Genomic DNA, 13590 nt, shown 5'->3' with positions numbered 1-13590 from the left:
TCCCTAACCTATGGAGGTGTTCGAACTCTACCTCTCTTTGAATGGATTAATAATCTCTTTATACGAAACTAGAATTGTAAAACAAAACATCACTAATAAAATATACATTTCTCCAATAGTGTCTTGTTGTAATAAATATTGATCAACTACATAGTAGGATGCACATTAAGACAAAGGAGAAGTCTAAATAAGTTTATTCCTTGCACCTTTTCAATGCAAAGAGTTATGTGGATAATGTGGATTGTATATATATTTAAAGAAATCTATAATGATTTTTAGTTTTTCTAATTGCACTTGATCTTATACACTTGTTAGCATGTAACAATTCATTTTCATATTAAATTTAATTATGCAATATGATCATGCTCCCAAGTTCACTTGCAACAAGCTAGACATGCATATTTCACGGAATATTTCCTGACATGAGAGAGAAATACATATAAAGAAACTTATAAATCAAAATAGTTAAACAAACTATTTAGGAAAATAATGCAATATTCAAAATAAAGCATAGCAATTAAATGATGAAGCCTAGCAATTAAATGATCAAAGTCATAGAGCTTTTCTTAACATTGATTTCATCAACATAGTTTAAATGTATATTATAGCTCAATATCAATGCATTTCTAAGATATATAATGTAATACAATTTTAATGAATTAAGAACAATGAAAAGTTAATGTTTTTTAACATAGGAAAATGCCTTGAATCAATCATATAGGTTTAATCCACAAAAATGTTCAATTATACTTTTTTCTATTGAAAATATGAATAATATTGTTGTATGAAGCCCAATGCTTTGTTCATTATTGTTGCTAGTATTATTGTTGTTAGTTAATGTTCGACATGTTGTATTAGTTCATTATATTTTTAAATAGAATGAAATTAGTATATAGATGAATTATGCAATTAATGTTGCTTCGTATAGTGTAGCTAAACGTTAACATCTTTAAGTAGGCATAAATGTATTTGAGAGTCAATTTAACATAAAACAAAATTAATAATGAATGTGTTACATATAAATAAAAGGAGACATGTATAGAGCAAGGAAACATAAGTAAAAACAGACATGTATAGAATATGGAGAATAATTCATTATTTATTGTTTATATGAAACCTAAAATATTTTTGTAAAAACAATGGATGACCTATAAGTTGACAAGAGTTGCATTCAATAAATTAACAAAAAATATAATAATTTATCATAGAAATAACTAGTCAATATTCCACACATCTACATGTACCATGGAATAAATGAAGTCATGAGAATCATGTAAAACCATACATTTTATATAAGAGTATAAAAAATATGATAACACTATCTATTCATAAATTAAAATTACAAATAAGGTAACTTGGTAAAAGTGAAAGGGCAAAGGTATTCATTTTAGAAATTCTGAATGAATCTTAATATTACACCTACTTTACTCTAAGAAAACCAACCTACCTCAGAAACTTTTTTTCTCATACCAATATAGACATATTTATAGTTAAAACAAACTACCAAAATGTAATAGTCTTCACCAAGGTGGATCTTCACTCAATTCCTAAGTACTATGAATATTTATAATGACTTTGAGGAATATAATCACTAAATTCCACTTCATAAGTCTCCTTTTCTGTTGCTTGGGAACCTATCCAATCTTGGAGATCATCCTTTTTGTTAGTTCTCTTGTGAGAAATTGGCTTCAGGATGGCCATATATTCTCCTTTTTCTTATGCGTTTCACTAAGATTTATTCATGGGTGTTAGAGACAAGTATCAAATCTATAATTAAGATGCATGTACAGTTATTTACAAGTTTTTTAATTCTTCAATTAGAGTGAGAAACCTAATATACAAATATCTTAACTATAAAGTTTTTTTTTTCCGTATTCAATTTTTTTATTTTTTATGTTAATAAATTTTCATATTGATATTATAAATTGAATGAATTATACAATTCTCTAATGAAGAAGAAGAAATCACCTAAAAATATTGTAAGATATTTTATACACTTTCTATTATAGTATATATGTAAAGTTATTACATTTAATAGTGCATTCTACAACAACTACAAGATATTTTCTGGTTATTAATATGTTTTTCTTAAATACCACATGTCAACTCTATGTTGAGCATTGAAGAAATTACACATATCGTTTTTACAAGAAAAAACAACAATAAAATGAACCAAACATGTATATTTATTTTTGTTTTTTATATTGGACATTATATTTTTAATTTAGTGAATATTTTATTTTTATTTTTAAAAAGACATTATAATTCTAGGTGGAGCATGAAGGAATTACGCATCTCCCTCATATACCTGGTAAAATGCACCTCTTAGCATAACAATGATGATTTTTAATACCACTTCATAAAATATAAAAAACATGTATATTGATTCAAACAATAGATCATTCATTCAATATAAGTAACAATAACTAAAATGAATTAAAACCATGAAAAAATGAAGGATTTACATTTCAAAGAAAATCTATCCATGAACTCAAAGTGGAAACTATCAAATAATATTATAAATATAGATTATTAATATATGAGTTGAAAATTGAGTACACATAAAAATGACAATAATTTCTAGAGATGTCTTCCCAATAATTTCACCTAAACGAATTAGGCTTAAAACTTTTGGCAGTAAAATCTCATCTCGATCATAGTCAACAAAATTGATTAACTATCATTATATCATTAATAATAGAAATAGTATTACAAAAATAGAAAGAAAGAGAAAAATTACACACAACACAAATCACTCTCATATTTTTATTGATCAGAAAGGTTAGTAGCATATATATAAGATACAAATTACTTACTTTGACAAATATAGATCCTAAGAAAGTAATTCTATGGCTGGGACAAGACACAGCAACAACTCATACATATGGGAAACAACCACATCTAGAATGGCACCTTAGAATACTCATTGAAAACTTGTAATGCACATGGAACACATGACATGGAAGGAATACTTCCAACACCCTCCCTTAATGATTACATGGAAGACATTGAAAACACATATTACAACAACAAGGATAATTTATGTTTGACTAGTCTTCGTCAGCACTCACATCCACTCTAGAATCTCGCTGACAACGCTCTTTAAGCACCATATCTTCGAGTTATCACTTGACCTCCATTGAAAACATAACCTCCTCTAACCATCATTGATGAACATTTCAAGATCAAGAATATTGACACCTCGGATCATCGGGGCTTCCGCAGTAAGAGCCTTCAAGTAATGAACCAACCTAAGGACCAACCACCATCTGTCGGATATTTCACTTTCTTCTACTCGTCTGTTGCTAGGATGGAGGTTTGGATACTGAATGTGGTAAAAATTTGATAAAATAACTTGACCTTACTAACACAAAATAATTGATGTTTCAAATAATGGGGCTACTAGCTCAAGAACCACTAACCCTTTTTATAACCAGAACTGAAACATTTCATAATTACAAACTCAATAATCATCAAATTATTAGTTGTCATTAGGCGTAGACAAGTCACCATGTCACTCCTTAGCACAAGTCAAAAGTTGTTCATTTGGTTTAATCTTTGTCTTGGAGCTTTCTCGTCTTCATAAAGAAACATTTGTTAGAGTGGTCAATTCCAACAAACTTAGACTCACATATTGACATGACCATATTCAATATGTTTAAAATTCAAACTCCAAAATTTGAGATCGGAACACGATTGTGACATAAACATCTCACATAGAAATCTCTTTCCCACAAAAACAAAAAATTGAGATATGCCTCTAATTTTAAGACTTTTGACACATGTCATTGGCCACTTGAAACTCGTTCACCCCAGATCTCATATCTAGATCTAAAATCTGGTTCCGTGCCCCAACATGTACAATTTGTGGGCGTGATTTTTCATAATTATATTATAGTGCACACAATTTTTGAAAAAACCATCCAGACATGACTTTAACTCCTTTCTAGGTTCCAGGTAGATAAGAAAAAACAAAACTTTTCATATATCAAGATAACAAAAAGATCTGACGATGCTTAAAGAAGCTGCAAACAAGCAAATAGATCTACACACATAGGATCACAAAAATATTTCACACACTAAAAACAAACTCTCACACATCTATACTAATATGTGTAGAACTAATAACACTCAGGATCCCTCACATATTCTTGGCCCTCCCTTGAGGGAGTGATGTTAGTACCATCTCTGATACCATATTAGAAAAATAGAAAGAGAGAGAAAAATTAGACACAATACAAATCACTCTCATATTTTTATTGATCACAAAGGTTACATATATATAGGATACAAATTATTGGCTTTGACATATCTAGATCCTAAGAAAATGGATCTAGGACTTGGACATGACACAACAACTTGTACACATGGGAAACAATGAGATCTAAAATAATACTTGAGAATACTCATTGACAACTTGTAATACACATGCAACACATGACATGGAAGAATTAATTCCAACAAATAGACCAACTATTATATTGTTCAACATCATTGCTTCCTTATCTAAGAACCCTTCAACATTCAAGTAATTTCAAATCAATATTTTCATTTGATGGAAAGCTATAAGAACCAAAACTACCAATGCATGGTCCCATGGATCAAATTTCATTACAATGAGGGTTTTAATTTTATTTTCTAACAAAAAAGCATCATTAACAACTCTAAAAATCTACTCTAACAATATAATACTATATAAGTTAATTTCTATCAATTGAACACAACTTCTCATATTCTCTTATTGTATTCAACACTTGATTAATGGGAAAAGAAGTTGTTGATATATAGCATGGCTTGTGATGGATGCAATTCTATGGAGCACAATAAAAGATTGTGAAAGCAGCCAACCATGAAAGATTGTGAAAGCAACCAACCATGAAGAAGGGAACCGACAATAAAGAATGGAAACAAAACAAAGATTGGAATGAGAAAATGGAGAAGTAATGTTTATGTTCCACCCTTTAAATGTTCACAGATTCATCTTACAAGTAGAAGAAACCACAAAGGTCGCAACCTTGCTTAGTTAGCTCACTAATTACCAAATATTTTAGAATAATAGATGTGTTATAGTTCTTTGTGAGTAACTTATTGATGAGGAAAAAAATCGCTACGTTTGAGAGCCTAAATTGCTATTTTATTGTCATCCATATTAAATAAGGAAATATGAAATTTTTATAGTTGTCCATCTTAAATACGGAAATTGTATTTATTGAGGACATTCATTAGGCCATAAAAGTTGTACAAGAAGCTTTTTTCAGCATTCAAAATGAAAGTAGAGTAGGAGATATCACAGAGGACAAAATCTTGATTTCATATGGATCATTTTTTCATCAAAATTAAATTTTATTATGAATTTTTCATCCTTACCATAAGGAATTTCAATCAAGTGCTGACTTCCTAATATCATTGAAAACAAATCTATTTTAATTGATGAATTATTTCTTCGAGTTCCAAATGCACCAATAAGTAAAACATAGAAGAAATTATTAGCTTTACATGAAATTTGTCTACAAGTTCTCTGATGATAAGTATAGTATATATTTATGCTAAAAACGTTTCTTACAATCATGGTTTCATCCCTTTCCATTATTTCATCAATTAACACACTATCTTGCGATTCTTCATATTTTTGTTTTTCACGCAAAGAATGTGAATCTTATCATATAATTTTCTATTCCCATGCTTATGATATTTCTTCATTAAAAGGAGGAAAAATCATGGAAAAATCATTCAAATTAATACATTCATGACAACATTGGTCCTTACTTATTGATGACAACATTGTTTACATTCTAATACATTACTTTACCTATTTAATGCTTAGAGAGGTTAAGATGCTAACATGCCTTTCCCATTAAAAAATAGTCATGTCTCAAGGCTTGAGATCTGGAAATTGATATAAAATGGTGACAATCTCCCATGTAGCATCCCTTGACCCAATATCATTAAATTGGGTTAAAAATTCCTTTATTGTGCACTAATAAAGATGATTCTTATGATTGTCAGGTATATCTTATAGATATGAGCAAATGGAACCCTCTTTATTCAATTTTAGAAGACTAGTTTGAACATGGAAATTAGACCCAATCATATTCATGAGGCAAGAGATATCAAAGACATGATGGGTTTTAGAGTGGCTAGGAAGTGTCAATTCGAAATTCAAAAGGGTCATTGCAATAGAGGAACATTGTACCAATTGTCTAGCTTGAAGGAAGTTTGATTATATAGTTGGATATGAAAATAAATCTTTATGTCGTTTAGGAAAATGATGTTCAAATTGATTGTGATCATCTTATTTCTTTATTATATTTTGGTTCATGGACATGCTATCTTTCAATGTGTGTATAATGTTAGCAAGAACCATAATATTTTTTTCCACCTCCTATGCTTTGGAGAGACTTGTAAGTATGTTAAGACTAATTGTGATGATTTAGTATACATTTCCTAAAATGGAGTCATGTTAGTAGAAGCATGATAAGTTGTACTATACCACCATTCAATGACAAATAACCACTAAACAAGTTCAAGTTTCCTTCTGAATACATGACACCATAAATAGGTCTCCAAGGACATGTTCACATCTTTTGTCTGAGAATTAGGAATGATACGTAGTACTAAGGTGTAAATGGGTACACAGAAATCATCAAAAAATTTATTGTTGAAAATGAAAACTTTATTTATGAAAATTGATCGTGGCATACCATGAAATTTGAATATATTATCCATGAAAACTTGAACAAGAGTGGAGGCACATAAATTATTCTATTTGGAATGTGGATCAACCACCACCATGATGATAGATTTACTACTAGATTAACCTAAGGTGACAATGAAGTTCATAGATATAATTGTCCATACAACAGGAGGAATAGGAAGAAGTTGCTGAAAAATATTTTCATTGATAAATGCCATATATATTCATGGCCAATAAATATCAGTAGACACCAAAGAACTTACTTCATTATACACAAAGATTTAAAAAAACCATAAAACTTTATTAAATTATATCTTTAATTTAAACTATAACTATTGTTATTTTTTAAAATAATTAGTATATGAATTAAACATATACATATTTAAAAAAAATGTAACAACATTCTTGGCCATAGAGATTCAACCTCCATTTATTATGGTGATTCAATTTCATGTAAATATAATTTGTTACAATATTATGGATCAAAATCATGGATTATTTAAACCTAATACCTAAAAATAATCATTCATATTCATATTACACATATTCATATAACATTTTTTAATTAATCAATTTAAATAAAAATACGACATTAACTACTTTTGAAATAAATCTCAACTTCGATTCTTAATATTAAGAATTAAGAATTCAAATGTACCATTCAATTTTCCATCGGCACAGACTACAAAAATATTTTCGTTGAAAACCAATCATTGAAGCCGCGTTTCATCCACCTATGGAAAGTTGTTCCATTCCAGCAAACTTTAAAAGTTGAGGGAATAAGAAAATATTTTAGGGAGTCGTCTAACGAGGTGGAGGAATTGCATAGATGGCCAAAAGTGGCCAAAATCCAGGCAAAAAGATTTCAAAAAAACTTGTAGAGGCATTCTTTGAATCATGTTTTTGATGGTGGAAATGGATTCAGCACCATCAAAAACATCAAGGACACCTAAAATTTTGACGTTTAATAACTATAACTTGGATTTACAAAAATCCTTGTCGAATTTTCTCTAAATATAACCAGAATTTCCATAACTTTCCGGGTAACTCCTCTGCCTCGTTAGACTACGCGATATTTTAGTAACTTTGATGTTCCTATGTAGAGGAGAGCACAGAGAACATACATAGGGATTGGTGATCTCTACCTACAGAGATTTAAATAGAGAAGGCCTGTTGCTTCATACACGCCATTTGGGTAATTTTAGGTCATTTATCACACCATCTTTACATAAAATTCATGCACAAGTCTGAGTTTTTTAGGAATCCATTGAGAAGTCTACATCAGAGTCAGGGATAGTAGTTTACTTCAGATTCTAGTTCTATATGGCTAGGAACTCTGTAGTTCAGACTCCAGAGGTTATACTATATTTTTTATTTAAATACGCATGTTTTCCTTCAAAGTGGATAGATATTTGTTGTAGATTTGCTTGGTTTAATGTAACTAAATATAAATATAAATGTATATGTATATGTATATGTATATGTATATGTATATGTATATGTATATGTATATGTATATATATATATATATATATATATATATATATATATATATATATATATATACAACTTGAGTGGGCCTAGTGGTTAAGAGCATGTGTTTCCTCTTAAGAGGTCACGGAATGAAAACCAGAGGGGGGTAGAGTATGTGTGCCTTCATAGACTTAACAATTAAATCGCTACATAGAGGTGGGTCCCTTGTCCCACAAACAAGGGGGTCTCATACACCAATTTGGTGTTTGGCTTGGTCGTGACCTTAAAAATGGATATTATTATTATTATTATTATTATAATTATATATTGAGTGGATAAAGTCAGTGAAAAACTCTCAATATAAGGACTGTGTGAGTTTATATATCAAATTTGTTATTCCAAATTTTATTTTGGATAAATAATTTGATTACTACTTTATTATATGGTCATTAATAAAAATGTGATCTATTTTGATAGCTATGTAAATTATCACAATTTTAGTTTAATTGCGGTCATAATTTTCAACAAGAAAATAATGGAAATTCATGTAGGATTTTGAAAAAAAATCAGGTCATAATTTCCCTGGAACTTGGGTGCTCCAAGGGTTCTTGATGGTGTTCAATCCATTTCTACCATTAAAAAAAATGATTCAAACATGCCCTTCCTTAGTCAACACCATTATCAAATAATAAATAAACTTTTTCAAATTATGAAATTACCATACAACTGGCGCTACTACACCAAGGGTACTTTTAAAACATTTTTTTAAGACAAAAGAAATCTTTTGTCTTAAAAAGTCACTTTTCATTTTAGTTATTTTGCATTAAAATTTAATATCAATTGAATTGTCTTAAATATAAAATTTAAGACAAAAACAATTTGAGACAAAAATATTTTAAGACAAAACTTTATATTTGAGATTAAAAGAGTGTAAGACAAAACTTTATATTTAAGACAAAAATAGTTTAAGACAAACATATTTTAAGACAAAACTTTAAATTTAAGACAAAAAAGACAATTATTTTAAGACAAAACTCTACATTTAAGACAAAATTATTTTAGACAAAACTTTATATTTAAGACAATGACCACTTAAAACGAAACTCATTTAAGACAATTAACAATTAAGACAAAAACATATCAATTTAAGAAAATATTATCTAACAACTGCAAAATTGACTCTGACAGTGCACCCTAAGTCCGCCAGCTTGCAGGCTACTACTGTCTCGCGCCTATACCGAGGTTATTTTTTCACTTACCATTCACGTTATCTTATATAAAGACAACAATTTGTTGGGCTCTTCATTTTTTGGGGGTATCTGACTTTGAAGAACGTGACAACTTTCCCTTGCAAGATTTCCTGGACATCAATTCCACTTATGTCCCTTCGATCTTTGTTGATACGATTAGAGACAATTTGTTTGTCGTTGCATTTGGTCAGTGAGTCACTTTGGTGCTTACTATTGTTGAGAAGTTGATAAAATAACTAAATTGTGGACTCCTTCTCCTGGTTATGTGATTAAACCTTGAGTTTAAATTTCCCTTAGTATGCATCCCCTTAGACTTTGGATCTATCTCAAGGTAATCAGCTGCAAGAAAGATTGCAATGTGGTTGGCTTACAATTGGGTGGAGAGTTGAAGTCCTTCCTTCATTTTTCAGTCATCATTAAACACATAGATTGATAAGTGTACATTGCTTATGTGTATTGCCTTATGGAGTGTGATGAATATTGTTACATTGTGAATGGCGTAATATCTTTCATCTTTCTAAATGTAAATGATTGTCTAAGTTTTGATGCTCATTGTGTCTTTGTGATTAGAAAGGTGTCATGTATGCACATGAATTTTAAATTGTGCCTAGGATATGATATTCGTTATTATGTGCATGGTGAATGCACAATTATGTGTTCATATTTGTTATGCTCTTAACCTGCAAGACGATACCAAAATACCAAATATGCAAAGAAATATACCCAAAACATAGAATAATGAGAAATAAGAGAAAGTATTTTATTATTCAAAAAGAAATGTTCACTTGCCTCTTCGAGGGGTCAACCTCCAATATAGTTGAGCTCAATACAAAATAAGACACGATGCTCCTCGAGGGAAGTCTCTATCCTTTATATAGGAGTTATACATGTAATACCATGGGGCAATACCATGGTTCTTATTAATACCATATATCTAATACCATGGCCCATTTGCAACTAACTATGGTCCCTTCATTAAATGCGGGTTAACCACTTACAATTATTAATATGGGCTTTATTGACTCTTTACTTAACTATAACTATAACTCGATCCTATTACATAAATAAGGGGGTTAAGGTGGGACCCTAACATGCCCTCCCCCATAAGAATAGCCTTGTCCTCAAGGTTGAAGTTGCAAAAACCGTTGAAGAATAGTGGTTGGTTCCCAAGTTGCATCTTCCAGAGAGGTGTCTTTACACATGACGAGGACTTCCTTGATCATGCAGCCATGCAAGTGCCGTTCTCGTGTGTCCAGAACCTATTCAGGTTGGAGCCATATTAACCCTTATTCATCCAATTCAGGTAGACTAGTTTGAATTCTGCAATTGTTCCCAATCTCTTTCTTGAGGCATGAGAAATGGAAAACTGGATGGATTTTTGCAATGGGTAGCAAGGCTAGCTTGTAGGAAACTTATCCAATGTGTTGAAGTATTTGATATGGTCCGTAGAATTTTGGAGATAGTTTCTGAAAACCCTTTTCTTTGAGTGATGTTTGCTTATATGGTTGCAACGTCAAAAATACCTAATCCGCTTCTTGAAATTGGTGTTCTGAGCAATGTTGATCTACCTGTTGCTTCATGCGGTTTTGAGCTTGATGAAGTTTCCTCAAAGATGGGCCAGCATGGTTGTGTGGTTCTGTAGGATTTGATCCACTGCTTGTACCTTTGAGCATCCCTTGATATAAGAAGTAGGGGAAGGAGGGAGTTGACCATAAACTGCTTCATATGGAGTCATTTTGGTGGTGGCATGACAATTGGTGTTATACCACCATTCAGCTAGAGGTAACCACTATACCCAGAGATGTTGCTTTTCTGAAGTGAAACACCTAAGATAGGTTTCCAGACATTTGTTGACTGCTTAAGTTTGACCATTAGTTTGTGGATGATAGGAAGTACTGAGTTGTAGTTGGGTACCTTGTAGCCAGAATTGTTCCCGCCAAAAGTCACTGGTGAAGACTGGGTCACGATCAAACACAATGGAAGTGAGCATGCCATGCAATTTGAAGATTTGATCCATGAAAGATTGAGCGACCAAAGTTGATGTAAAAGGGTGGGGTAGGGCACAAAAATGAGCATACTTAGAAAGTCTGTCCACAACCACCATGATGACTGACTTGTTTCCTAACTTTAGAAGACCCGTATTGAAATCCATAGAAACCTCCATCTAGATTGATGTTGGGATGGGCAATGGTTGTAATGTCCTTGGTGATTTGACTATTTCTCCTTTGTGGCACTGACAGACGTCGCATTTAGCTACAAAAGTAAGAATGTCTTTTTTCATGCCTGTCCAAAAACATGATCTTCGAGTGCGAGCATATGTCTTCTGAAAACCTGAATGTCCTGTAGTGGGAGATGAGTGCAACTCTACCAAAATGCAGCTTTTGAGGGTGGATGTTGGTGATATAACGACTATGTCCTTGTAGCGAAGAATCTCATCCTACCACAAGTAGCCCTCTGTGGAATTTGGATCCGCCTACAATTAAGTAATGAGTTGTGAGGGCCAGGGATGTGAAAACCATTCCTTGCAAGCCTCTTCAATCCATTCTAGAATGGGAAGGGAAATTGCGAGCAGGGTACTTTCCTCCTCAAATTGGCAGGATAATGCATCTGCTACAATATTTTCATGCCTTTTATTGTAAATTATCTCATAATCATATCCCAGCATTTTGGTGAGCCATTTATTTTGTTGTGGTGAGGATAGGCATTGCTCCAAAAAATATTTAAGGCTTTGATGGTCGATGCGGATTTGGAAACATCACCCCAATAAGTATGGTTGCCAGGTATCTACTGCATGTAAGATGGCCATTATCTCCTTCTAATAGGTAGATTGTCCCAGATTCTTCCCACTTAGTTGTTGGCTCGTGAAGGCCAAGGGTCGACCTTCCTGCATTAAGACTGCCCTAATACCCGTACCCGAAGCATCACATTCAATCGCAAAAGATTTGGTGAATTCGGGTAGTGCTAAGACTGGAGTGGAACACATGGCATTTTTTAGAGTTTTAAGGGCCTATTGTGCTTCATCATTCCAAAGGAATGAATTTTTCTTGAGGAGTTGAGTGAGGGGCCTCGCAATGCCACCATAATTGCGGACAAATTTGCGATAGTATCCTGTGAGACCCAAAAATCCTCTCAGGCTCTTCAAGGTCTTAGGTTGAGGCCAACCATGTATTGCCTGGATCTTCTTGGGGTCCACCCTGACACCTTCACACCCCACAATGTATCCCAAATACTCAACTTCTTCCATGCCAAAAGAAAACATGGACTTCTTGACAAATAATTTATGCTTGCGGAGCAGTTGCAAGAGCACATCTACATGCTGAAGATGTGCGGCCCAACTGCGACTGTAGATGAGGATGTCATAAAAAAAAACAAGGACAAATGTTCTGAGATATGGTTTGAGCAGGTGGTTCATAAGGCTCTAAAAAGTGGATGGTGCATTAGAAAGATCGAATGGCATGACCAGGAACTCATAATGGCCTTCATGAGTTCAGAAAGAAGTCTTTGGAATGTCGACTTCTTTCATGCGAATTTGGTGGTAGCCTGAGCGAAGATCAAGCTTAGTAAAGAATTGAGCCCCATTTAGTTCATCCAGAAAATCATCAACAACCGGGATGGGAAATTTATCTTTGACTGTCAACTTATTAAGGGCCCTAAAATCTGGACACATATGCCATTCCCCATCTTTCTTGAGCACCATGACCACCGGCGATGAATAAGGACTAATACTGGGATGAATGACACCCGCTTCCAAAAGTTCCTTGATTATTTTTTCTATTTCATTCTTTTGGGTGAATAGATATCTATATGAGTGCACATTTGGTGGTTGGGCCCCTACGACCAAAGTGATGCTATGATCCTGTTCCCCTCTCGAGGGTGGAAGCTCATGAGGCTTGTCAGAGACCGGTAGATGGTTATTTAAGATCTGTTGCATCTCAGGATGAATCTGAAGAGAATTAGGTTCGAAGGCCTGGATGGCATTAAATTGAGCTATAACTCCATGGTGGCCCTTTTTTAACAATTTTTCCATTTGATGTGAGCTGATGATAGAGGGAGCTCCCACCTAGAGTCCGCGGAGGGTATGTGTGTGGTTGTTCTGCTTAAAGCTCATATATAACTCCTAGAAATCCATTGTGATTGGGCCAAGTGTGCGAAGCCATTCAGCACTAAGGACAA

The sequence above is a fragment of the Pinus tabuliformis genome, chromosome J, assembly GCF_031772625.1.
Source record: "Pinus tabuliformis cultivar Carrire ecotype Pingquan chromosome J, CPIR1, whole genome shotgun sequence".
In the NCBI taxonomy this organism is placed as follows: Eukaryota; Viridiplantae; Streptophyta; class Pinopsida; order Pinales; family Pinaceae; genus Pinus; species Pinus tabuliformis.
This window is presented reverse-complemented; position numbering follows the sequence as displayed.